This window comes from Nothoprocta perdicaria, unplaced genomic scaffold (assembly GCF_003342845.1).
Source record: "Nothoprocta perdicaria isolate Ctin4 unplaced genomic scaffold, notPer1 scaffold_11, whole genome shotgun sequence".
Classification (NCBI taxonomy): Eukaryota; Metazoa; Chordata; class Aves; order Tinamiformes; family Tinamidae; genus Nothoprocta; species Nothoprocta perdicaria.
Genome location: NW_020454205.1, coordinates 4982313 through 4994969, shown reverse-complemented (window position 1 = coordinate 4994969; position 12657 = coordinate 4982313). Strand labels below are relative to the sequence as shown.

At 47.2% G+C, this 12657-nt stretch overlaps 1 protein-coding gene across 8 annotated transcripts in view; it reads right to left on the bottom strand.

Annotated features, from left to right (window-relative positions):
- Positions 1 to 12657, bottom strand: part of MAP2 (microtubule associated protein 2) — a 157466-nt gene that overhangs the window by 117987 nt on the left and 26822 nt on the right. For all 8 annotated transcript variants that reach the window (XM_026048837.1, XM_026048844.1, XM_026048883.1 and 5 more), the window contains exon 2: positions 10068 to 10207. The gene's annotated coding sequence lies outside the window, so the exon portion shown is untranslated. The remainder of the gene's footprint in view (positions 1 to 10067; positions 10208 to 12657) is intronic.

The following is a 12657-nucleotide window of genomic DNA, read 5'->3' as shown; positions in this document are numbered from 1 at the left end:
TCAGTGTCTGGATTTGCACAGCCCTAAGCAGAGCCTCTACCTTGACTTGACCTTGCTCTCCAAGGCGCTTGGCTGGGATACTCCTCGGGAGCACCCGGGAGCATTTTCTGCTACACAGAGCCTGAGCCACTGAATCAGCACAGGCCGGGTGTGAACTTGTTCTGCTCTTAACTCCCTGTTCATTCCTCTAGGTGCAGGTCGGGAACAACCCCACTGCTGTCATCTGAATTACATCAAAAAGAGAAAAGTGAACACAGCCTTCTAAGCACAGGATGCACTATCATGTCCGTAGTCTGCATAAAACTCAAAAAGCCATTGTAAGTTCACAGCCAAATGAATGTTTTATACGCTATTTGTTAAACTATATTTGCTGTCCTTACACAGGAGCACGGCAGAAAGGGCAGGGGAGGAGAGTGCTCCACCAGAACTCAAACATTGCTGCTGTTGAGAAAAAAAAAAAAAAAAAAGAAAAAAGAAAACCAAAAAAGAATGATGTGGAGAAAGTTACAAGGGCAAAGACAGATGCGCAGGAAAACGCCCACACAGGGTACCCAAGGGGGCAGTTCTCAGCCCAGCCTCACACCGCAGCACAGTAAGGGTTGCTTCAACACCCAAGGCTCCAGCAAAGAGGCCACGAGAGCTGCCTCCTTCGGCAGCCACCGCACAGAGACCAGCGAAGCAGGTTAGGGCTCCCATCCCTGGTACCAGCTCTCACCACTGCTCCTTGCTCTGGGAACCCGCAGCACGCTGGGGCAGCCCCTGGGTGATGCTCAGGGAATCCGAGACCTCCTCCTCTCCTGCTGGGAATTGTCTCGCACCCCTTCTTCCTCCACATGAGCAGAGGGCAAGGGAAATGCCCTGGTAAGGGAAATGCCCTGGCAGCAGAGTGCAGGGAATGCAATGCAGGACAGCCCTCACTCAGCACCATGAAACTGCAAGGGCAGCTGCTTAGAAGCCAGATACTGGGGCAAGCCCTTGTGGCATCACTCTGATAATAGCTTGCTACTTCTGCAAGAAGTCAGAAGCCTTGGAGAAAACAACTGCTGGAGGCCTTTGATGCTCCTCAGTTAGCTGAAATAAAGCAAGTGCTGCCACGAAGGGACCAGCCACACTGGCTGCCACCCACACAAGCCCAGGAACAACCTGTGCTCTTTGCTGCTCCGGTATTTCTCAAGCACCTGAACAATCTGCGTGGCCTGGTCCACACACTTGTCCAAATCCAGCTCCTGCAAGCACCTGCAATTCAAAATCACAGCAAGGGAGAGCAAACAACCCAAAACCTCTACTGCTCAAGTCCATCTTAAGTCAAAGAAGTCTGTGCCTCTTCAAAGGTGGGGCCAAGGCAGGCAATAAGGGTAGTTTTGCTAAGGACAATGCAGCTGTACAGACAAATGTATATACACACCAACCTTGTACCATGATGAAGCTTTAAACATTTGAGCTGGGCATAAAGGATCTATTGTATCCTGCCCCTTGGATAGCTGGCTGGAGCTGCCCCTGCTTCAGGTCCTATTTTCATACTGTTCCTTTAGTGAGGTGCAGTAGGAAAAGAGAGCCCTAAGTGTATCGCACCCTTCCTATGCTCCCAGTGTAGGTGCCAACAGGACCACAGCTGTCGCATTGGACGGGACTGACCAGCACTCCCTACCACCTGGCATCCCACCCTGTATGGGGGCAGACTCCAGATATTTTTGCAGACAGTCTCCATTTAATTAACTTTTTTTTTTTTTTTTTTTTTTTTTTTTTTTTTTTTTTTTGCACACTGTGCAAGTCTACCTGCAGAGTCACTGACCAGGTGGACCATATGCCTGGAACAGGGAGGAGCTCACAGGAAGAGTCTTCTGTGGGAGCAAAACTTGCCTCATAGTTGTACTCCCAGGACCACGCTTGCCTTTTCTTCTAGATTAAGGAAGCCCAGCATTTCCTGAAGTGATAGGAAATAACAGCATTCCAAAGCAACTTTATTTACGTTATTATTTATTATACACACTGCTCAGTTTAGCACTTAAAAATAGATGCCTACAGTCTAACAGTCTACTTCCAGCACTAACTATATGATTAACTCAACATTTTTCAGTTATCCACAGTTAACTGCAAAAGAGAATTAAAACAAAAACACAACAGAGCCAAACAACTCAGGAGTAACAAAAAGCCCTCCAGTTCTTGGCAGTATTTTCAATACAAACCGCTTGGAGGCTGTTCTGTTGCACGACTGCTTCAGGAGTCAAAATGAATGAGGCCTTTCAGCCTAAAAGGTGACTTACAGAACAGTTCATGGAGGAAAAGGAGGAGAGAGCAAGAAGGCAGCAGGGTGGCTGTGCCTAATGCAGTGCAGCAACGTGTCCCTCATGTCCCCAGATGGGCTTGGAGCCGTGGGGGTGGCTCCTCTGCTCAGACCTGCCCCGCGCTGCTGGGCTTGAGCTGCTACCGTGGCACAGAAAGGTCGCCAGCGCTTCAAGGGAAGCGTGGGTGACATTTCAGCGCCCCCCTTGCCAACTCTAATCCCTCTCCTTAGGAGTATAAGGAATCGTTTGTTCACTGCAAGCTAAGAAGTAGCTAAGCAGTTTGAAGAACCAGTATCCGAAAAGGAAAAAGCCCAAAGGCAATTTGACAAATACTTCCCCTTTCCAAGATCAGAGAGCAGCCACGTTAATAAACACTTAAAACATAGTCAACAAGCATTCAAGACACCAGTCTGATGGGAGGAAAACACAACTGTTGCTAGATGTGACTTGAGCAGACTGTGCTTCTGATGCCAAATGACTTCGGAGCTTAAATTCTCAGTGTCTTTTGTCAACCGTTAGTATCTGTGAGAAAGCAGGGGGGTTCATCTTCCTAATTAAGTACCTAATTATCTTACTCTTGCTACAAACCAGGCTGATTCTTTGCAAGCACCAAAATCTACATGCATTTTTTCCACAGCAAGGGAAGCAACCCTTTGCTCTGTGTTACCTTCCCCTTGCATTCTGATCTCAGCACATTTATCTTTCCTGAGAGCACATTTCAGATCAAATCCAAGGATGTGATTTACAGAGCTGGGACAGGAAAACATGGCTGAAGAGGGACCTAATCTTTGCTGAATCTAAGCACTACTCCAAAGTTTGCAGTCTGGAAACCAAGACCTATCACAACATTGCCCCTTTTTTTCCTCCCCTTTTGAATTTCTAGGAAGCTGGCTACCAGAAATCTACTCAAGCAAGATTCCTACCATCTCAAAGTGGTATCTCCAACCAGTCTCCAATAGGAGATTAGTTGTTTTTTGAAGGATTCCCAGATTCCTGAAGTCTCGGGAGAAAGTTCAGAACAGACTTGGATTGGTTTTAAACACACACAACTTGCAGCATGACACTCCTGTAATTGCAGCCAAGATTTCCACTTACTTGAACACAAAGTGACTTTTCTGAGCGACTCCTCTCGTGCCTCTACCATCCTGCACTCTTGGTCCCCTAGTTCCTTGCTTTGCCCACACGTTTGGGCCTCTCTCTGCCTGCTCCGTGACAAGAGGCTTCAGGCAGTCACGTTCTCCAGGCTTCCGCGCTGACCTCCACTCACTCGCAGCTCCAATCAAATTGCAATCAGGATACCCATTACCCCCAGGGCTTTTATTGGGCCTTTTCAAATTGTCATCTGCCCCAGCTGCAAGAACCATTAGAGTAATAGAATGCCAAACAGAAACATCATTTTAAAAAAAGAAAAAAGAAAGAAGTAGTAAAAATAGAGCTGGCTGGAAACCAGAACCCACAAGATCTGGCTGACAGGAAATTGCCCTCATCAGTCACTGGATGGGAAATTCTTTCCCATGTATTACACGGTCCATGCCGAGAGAGGAGGGGTGTACACACACACACACACACACACACACACACTAAATAGTCCACATCACAGATGGAAGCTAGCAAAGGACAAGCTACCTGCAATCCTGTATGTGGACACTATTGTGAAGTAAGGAGAAAGGAGAGGTTATGGTCGTTTTTTTTTTCCCAACCATACCAGCAAAGCAGGAAGGGCCCTGAAAAATTCTTTGGTCATTAGCTCAGCTTCAGTTACTTAAATGAGCTTTAAAATATAAACCCTAAACTGCTTCAGCCAACACAAACGCCAAAGCAGTGTCAACAGAGCAGCAGGAGGTGCCCCGTGAAGCACAGGTGCAGCCTGCAGTGCCCCTGCTCCTACACAGCAGTGTTATTCACCTTAATGAGGCCTCTCTGCTCAGGTCTCAACACGCTGTTCCACTGCAGCAGCATTACACCTATTTTCCCTGTGCGACTCTAATTGAGCTTAATAGCACACTGCTCAGCCACGGCTCCAGCTCCAGCCATAACTCACCTATTGCTGTTTAATACAAAAACACCAACTTTCTAGGCTGCCAGTGCCAGTATTTTTGCCAGGGAACAAGCAGGTGTTTGCACAGACGTGGCTGCTGCAGCATGACGGGGTCTCAGCCACAGGTGAAGCCCGACAACTCGAGGCACTCGCAGGCAGCCAGCATGGCCCTGCTCGCCCTGAGCGCCCGGCTGCAGCTTCACAGCGCTCCAAATGGCTCCTCGCTGCATCTTCTGCAGTGCTCTGCGGGCAGTGAGTTGGTTCAGAAACCATTTGCTGGCAATTTGTTTTTTTGTTTGGTTGTGTTTTTTCGTTTGTCTGTTTGGTTTTACAAAACCAACTCTCCTAACAGCAGCACTGCCAATGTGCTCCCACCAGCAGCACACCAGCTAGGTGCTTCTGGAGCAGGTTATTAGCCCTAGCTTTACACGGCCTGAAGTTGCCCAGAACATTAAGAGCAGCGAGTGGGTTTTGAGCACGGGCTCCTGAGCACCCTTCTCCTCCTGTGCCCCCAAGGTGCCAGGGCTCCTGCGCCCAGAGCCCCTGCGCCGCATCCCTCCGCACACTGCGGCGCCCTGTCCCAGCAAGGGCCCTCGCTCCAGATGTGGCCTGGCCACCGCCACCCGCACTGCCAAGAGCACAACAAGCCAAGAGCACAAAAGCCACCACAACTCAAGAGGCAGCTTTCAGGGCCACTCATTTATGCTCATTTTATCTCCTTTAAAACAATCTGCTGCAACCATCAGGCAGCAGCTGGTCCTGTATTTCTCTTGCAATTAGCTTTCTTCCTTTATGTTAAAAAAATCAAAGAAATGTCCACATTATGCAGAACTGTTTTCACTCAGTACTCACCATGACATGAATACTGAAAGTGCTAGAAAAATAACCAGGTAATAATCATGTTTATGGAAATCTTTATCTTGCAGCAGCTGGCAGATAGAAAAGCTGAACTCAAAAGTTTTTTTTAGTTTTTTTTTTTTAAGACAAAGTGAAGCGCAAAGTCCTGGATCCCGGAGGCGCTGCCGCTCCCCTTGCCCTCCACAAGCCTGCAGCGCCCGAACAGCGCTGCTCCCAGCACGCAGCCCGGTCACAAGGTAGGGCTGAACACTGTGTCTCTCTACCAGACAGCCCTGAAGAATAATTGTGCACGTGGTCTATGAGAAGGTTGAAGCTCTTCCCAGACTCTTGCAAGGTGGATGTTTTCTAAACTATCTCCCTATCCTCAAGGGGCAAGTTTTCTTTGCTGTTATATAATACATGACATAGAAGGGGGGAAAAAGTAGTTTGCCTCCTTCCCCAAAAAAACCTCTCTAGCACACAGTTGGTCTTAGCAACTCAGGGAGTGCACATGCCAAATGTCTCAGGCCCCAAAACACATTCACTTCCCTACTGTTCAAGGCAATTTGAACGTTTCTGCCTCATCACACTAGCAGAGAGGTCCAGCTTCGAACCTCCTGCTTCCATACAGCGGTGCAGGAGTGAGGAGCTCACAGATCTGCGGGTCCCACTTGCCCGGCCCCTCTCCATCACAGCACCACTCTGGGAGCTCCCCACTTCTCTCCAATTGCCCAGTGGCCTTTTCAGCTGGGATTCATCACACACCTAAAAAGTCTCAAGATGTAGAAAACACCCAGAAGGCTTTTTCTTTTTCCTGCATAATTACAGGCAGTAGTTGCTGCACTAACGCTACACCTCATCCTCTGCCCCTGCAGCAACACAATAGGCAAAAAGAAAGTAACCTCACCAAAAAAAATCTAGGAGAAAACCTAATCACTGCATTTGGTGCAGATACAGGACATCCTCCAGACGTCTGGCTTGCACAGGATCTGGTGCTTCACAGATGTAAGCATGGGCTCATCCAAGTAATTCATTTTCTTAAATGCTTTATTTGTGTAAGGCTGTCAGAACCTGAGTGGAGGCAAAACCCAGGCGCAGCAGCAGGTGCTGCCCTGATCTCAGGCCTCGGTGTTGATTCAACTCCAGCTTAGGGGCTCATCCCAGGGACTACGCGGTTGCCCTAGTGGCCCAGGACCCTTTTCCCATGCTGTGCACGTAAGCACTCGCAGCCCAGCAGGATACAGGGCCTGCCTGCATGAATCCAAAGGGGTTGCTACAAGACCCTTCACGCTGCTCTACTCAGCAACTTGGATCCTGGGTCTACTGCTAGGGATGTCAGGGGAAAGTCCAACTGACTCACGGGAGTGAGATTAAAGACTCAACATATCACTTATTCATTGGTGATGGGTCCACAAAAGCATGAGGACAGAAGGAATAGAAATAGAGATCAATGACAAGGAAACGAGCTGGGATTGTAACAGAAAAGCTTCCACAGGCGAGTGCTGCATAGACAAATGCTCTCCCATTTGCCCGAGTTGCAGAAGCCTCAATGATCAGGGAGTATAAAAGTGAAACAAACCTTGTGGGCAGGGGCATCTTCAAGTGGCCAGTTCACACAGCAGGTAAAACCAGAGAAAGCTTTTGGGAGTAGAAGGTCTTCACCATGCCCTAGGAAGACTCGTCTGCTATATCAGACAGTCTAACACAAGGAGTTTCCCCTCCCAAGGGACATGCCTGGCTTAATTTAAACTTTTCAGGTCAGAATTAAAGGACATGTCTCTTCTCCACTGCTGTCTCAGCAGACATCCCTGTTTTATTACAAAGAAAGGGTCTGGCTCCCGCTCCCATTGAAGTCAACAACAAAATCCCCACTCACTGCTATGGAGGAGCATCTAATCCTACTTGCTATCATCATCCTGCCTCCAGGAGATAACAAGGGATCTTTTTTACCTCACTAAACTACTAAAATAAGAGCATTGTAAGAGCCTACTGGCTGATTTAGTCTTTTATACCACTTAAATGAATTGCATCAGAGAGTATTTGAAGACTGAGCATTAAGTAGAAGCAGACGCTGGCACTTGTACAATATGTTGTTTCCTTCTAAAAAGTTGTGTACCACCTGTTCCTCCCATTTGCTGTTTTTTCCTAAAGACATCCCTCGCAATGAAATTAGTCAGTAAAATGCAACCCACAAACACGTGCTTGGTAACTAACTAGGAGTCAGGAGCTGCCGGCATCAATAGAACAACTTCCTCAGATAGGCCCTCAATAATGAGTGTTTGCTGGCCCTGCCTCTGGGCTTCACATCTGGTGTTTGGTAGAACACACATTAACTAAAGCATCTGCTATCACTCAGAAAGCAACCACTTTTTCAACTCTGCATCTTTATAAATAATGGCAGGCAATGAAAAACAAAGCTGCCCTTAAGAAGGCTACCTACTCCTGCATATTCATTGTCTCAGGCTTTGAATCAGTGACTTGATTGAGCAGGGCTTTGGACATGCACCCTGAATGCCCAAGTTCATCTGAAAAAGAATCGAAGCAAGGCAGTTGTGCAGCGGAGCAGGACTGCCCCACTGGAGCAGGGTCAGGCTGAGCAGCAACCCAGCTCACCAGTGCCAACACCGCGAGCAAAGCCCGTTCAGCACCATGCGGGTGCCAGCTGTTCTGCCAACATGCAGGGATAAAAGCAACAGCCACAGCCCTCACCCAGGGCCTGGCAGAGATCCTGGGGCTGACAAGCTTCCCTCAGCCCATCCTGCTTTCCGTGCTTCCACGGAGCAAGACATCACACCGGCACTTTCCCTGCTGCTCCACATGTGAGCAAAGGGCGTTGCTGCACAGCTTGGCAAGGTGCAGCCTAGGCCACAAAGCAGGGTAGTTATGTCCACACTGTAACAGCCTCTGTCCTGAATCGCTGCATTTGAGCTAGCTCATTTTCCAGGATAAGACTGATAAGGTGAAGCTCCATAAACCACCTTGAGATTTGCAGAAACAAAGAGCTAAACTTACAGGTAAGAGACTTCTTTCTACTTCTCACATAACATGTGCTCTAGTTTTAGAAACAAGTTTTCCTTAATTAATCAAGGAAATTAAAAAAGTTGTCAAGAATATCTCAAAAGACAAAATTTCTAGGCAAACAAGCACCTATAAAGATAACCAACCTGTTAAATACTAGTTTTTAGGACATGTTTGGTAATTCTTGTTTACCTGCTTGCCTAACTAGGACACAAATTAGATGACTTACCTATACATGACCTGCACAACTCAAGAGAGTTGCTCATCTACAGCCTCAACTCTCCCTGGAAGGGCAGCAGGATGAGCACAGGGACAGGTAACATTTATAATAGAATATCTTTCTATAAAGAAGCAATCTTATGTATTAATTACATGGAGCTCCTGTCAGTGCACGTAAGCACAGCCCCACTCAGAGGAGGGCCCAAGTTGGGACTTTCTTCCTTTTCCCAAACAGTAAGTAAATGAAAGCATAGAAAGAATTCTCCCTGGCTTCACTATAAGCAGCCCAGATCCTTAGGCTCCCATTTGGATTACTGGAGTTGGCTGTAGTTACAGCTTTGAAAGACCTGGCTCTTCCTGGACATTTAACTTCTCGCCTAAAGTTTCATGTTCACTGCACATCAACATGCACAGGCTGACATGGAGCAGCTAAAAGAAGAGTCCTGCCCTCTCAAATCAAAGGAAGATCCTGCCTGACGAGACAAGGATTAACACCACGAACAGGAACTCAGTAGTTTCATTTCACATCTGTTGACAACTGGAGGCTCACTGAAAAAATTTTCATGCCTCACCCATCTCCCTCGCTGCCTCTCACAAGCGCACAAACCACGAGGCTTATTTGATCTGCAGCAGATCCCAGAAATCCCGCATTGCTGCAGCGCAGCCTGTCACTGCTCATGACGTAGCAGCAATGCAGTGCTGAGCTGACCAGACAGCGACACAGAGCAGAGACCGCGGCTCTCGTGCCAGGACGATGCTCTGCAGAGAAGACTGAGTGCAGCAGAAGGGAGAGGGATGAAAATAGGAATCCAGCAGAGCTGCCCAGACAACCTACTGCGCTGCCCTGCCACCCAGCTGCCTGCAATGCAAAGGGCAAATAAGGAGGCACTGGAGACCCTTTTACCTCCAGAGTTGATCAGAGCAACTCACCAGCTGCCATTTAGACTCAGGGATTGACCAAGATGACCACAGAGAGACCGGATGCCTTCAGGCACTGCAAAGATCTATGACCTCCAAGAAAAAAAGGGATGGGAACCTGCCAGCAAAACAGCATTTAGCTGCTCCCATTTTGTTGTTTTTCACTTAGTGCCCCTCAAATAGCCAAAAGCAGCCTGCACCCATTACACAACCTTCCTCCAAATTGATGATGCCAGGGCACACTGCAAAACCCCCGGATCAGCATTTCTTTGTGCCCATGCTGCAAATTGGTGCACTTTATAAACAAACTCAGTAACATTTCAACAAAGCAGAACAACAAACTCTCAAATATGGAGCTCCATGTGGCGACTGACTCGTCTATCAGTGCACTTTGCAGAGAACGTTCTTGGCAGCCACTAACCCTAAAATCAAAATGTAAAAGAAGAGGACTGTGTCAGAGGCCCAGCTTACAGTGCTTGTGCTCAGCAGCACTGCCGTTGGGATAGTGCAACTTGCTCCTTCAGCAGGACATTTCCTACAGAAAACAAACAGCTGCGCAGAAGAAGTTGGCAAAAATCTTGATGTCTTTTTATTTTAAGTTTCCACTGTGCCATAAACTCCTGCACTGGACAGCCCAGTAAGTGTTCTTGCTGTTTCTTGTTTAGAGCACCACCAAAACATACAACACAGGGACAAGGAAAGTCCTGCCACAAACAATTTTTGTTTTGTTTGAATAAATTAAGGAGATTTACCAGGCAACCCATCCTAGTAAAATCACAAATGTGCAGCGTTGCTGGTGCTCAGGAACAACCAACATGAGACCAAAATACGCAGAAATCCCACCTCTCAGTGCAGCCGTCACGCTGTCAGTCACAGGTCAGGTTTCCACAATCTGAAACAAAGCAAAGGCCTCAGTTAGCGGCGACTATTAAAGGAGAAGGGCTCTTACATTTTATTAAATGAAACACTGATGAATTGCATCCTGCGATTAAGAAATACCTTCATTCTTTGCCTTTAGCAATATGGACAAAGTTCTGGCCAACTCGCCCTTCCAGTGACCAAAGCCCCCACTGCCACCGTAGGTCAGACACAGCCCTTCAGATGCATCAGACCATGTTCCATCAGAGAGGCTGGATCCTCCAGAACACCCATCTTCATATTCAGAGACATCGACAGGAAAACAGACTCCATAAAAAAAACAGGCTGCACTGGTAAATTTGCACAAACAGGATTGGAGTTTGATGAGTATCTAAATGTCCTTTTTCCATAGAGAAGATGTGCGAGCAGAAAGCCTCTTATGTGTCCAGATTCACCAGGGATGATTCGCCAAAGATGACAAAAGATAACAACCACCAACACCAAAAGCCCAAGGACCCAGAGAACAAGCAAGACCGTGGCTAGTACAACATTTTATCAAAAGCTTCCCTGCCTCAAGAAACACCATAATTGCACCTCACTGTAAAGAGATTCCATCCCAGGCTGCAGACCAGGTGGATGTGACCTGCAAACTGGTATCACGCAATTCAGTGTCACGTATCCCAGAAAAGCTTCAGTGACGAAGTGCTGCCAAACAGCTACAAGAGAGGAGCTGGGGCACAAGGACCCTCTAATTCTCCCTAGTGCTACAGGTTTTTACTGCAAGACCTTGGGCATGTCCTTAACTGCTTTGTTCTCTGGTTACTACTAGCATGTGCATAATGTGAACACAGCAGCAAAAGTGAGGATTAGTTACTGCTCTGCATTTCTGAGAAAAGTTGGGCAGGGAAGAAGCAACTGTGCAGGGCATATTATTGTTATTTATGAATTGCCTAAGATTAAGGGAGAAAGCTAGAAATCCCTTCTCAGCTTGAAGGCAACGAGAGCCAACACACCATTTTGCAACCATTCTCCTCCACTACTGTTACCATTAATTCACATACATCCTACCTGGAGAAGTAACTTTAGCCAGAATGGGACTAACAAACATCAGAGCTGAACAAAACTTCTTAAAATACTCCCTATAAACAGAGAAGGGGTGAAGAGCAGATAAACACTAACAGGAATTAAACCACTTGGTAATTTTAGTAAACTTTAGGCTAGGCACTCATGAGTGTAAGCGCTGTCACTGAAAGCAGAGGAAGTCTCACCACTGATTTGAGGCTTGCAAATGACAAGTCAGTTCTTACCATGCACTGGCCAGGCGCGGTTCCTGTTATCTTTGGTTAATTCCATATGTCTGAGAAGGAAATCAACTCTAAGCCGGTTAGACTTGCTAAAGGAGATTTGTCTAAGGCCTCATCCCCACATGCAGTGTCCTGCTCCAGAGACACAGAGTTCCTTAGGAAGATACTATTTGTCCAGATATCATCAGTAGTGACCAGCAAGCGTAACTATCTAGCAGTTCACATGCAATATTTCCTACTTGAGCAAGCAAGCCACTTTTAGCCACTAACTCAGAATGGCTACCAATGAGTAGCCAGAACAAGACGTGAGCAGGGTAGGGGTCCCTGTAGGCTCCCTTTTTGATGAGGGCAGATGTTTCTGACGAGAGTGTGACAGACACACAACTGAAGTGTCCAACTAGCACAACTTGCCAGCATGGTGCAGCTCCAGACCACACTTGAGAGGCCAGTAACCTGCACTTGTCCTAACATCTCGAGTCATGAGATGGGTATGAACAGGAACCACAAAGGCATCCAAAGCTGTTGCTAGCAAGGTAATACAGCTGTGAAACACACTATTTACTTCTCCAACTCAGCTGCACCCATTAACCCCTTTGCTTTCAGACCCTCAAAATTTTCAGAATCGTAGCCCTGACTCACACAGCCTGGGTGAACACCCAGGACACAGCCAGGGAAAGACTATAATAAGAGCCTTGCCCATTACCTGACTCACAGCAAAACTAATTAGTGCTGCTACATGTTGGCATTTTGTCTTCTGAATGCTTGTTGGCTAATAAAATCGGGTGCTGTTTGAAAAGATCATGCCTATATTGGATAATTTATCCACTCCCTTCCTGTAAGTGGAGAGGCATTTGCTAATGCCATCAGTTTTTGTGCGAAGCTGCTGTTCCAACACGGAGTCACACCAGCAGAGCTGGCTGGCGAGGTCTCATTAACAGTTTTTCAGCAACAGACAAGAATAAAATAAAGTTGCCTGGTATTTGCCCCCTTTCTGACAACAGCAGCCCGGAGAGAGCGTGTGAGCCCATAGCAGAGCTTGGTGGAAGCGGGACCCAAACTGGAACACAGGGCAAGCACAATCCATGACATGGTCAGCTGTCCCCTGCAGCCAGATTCATATAGAATCTGTACAGACAGATTTGTTACAAAAACATTGATGAGATTATCAAAATCAGCAAAC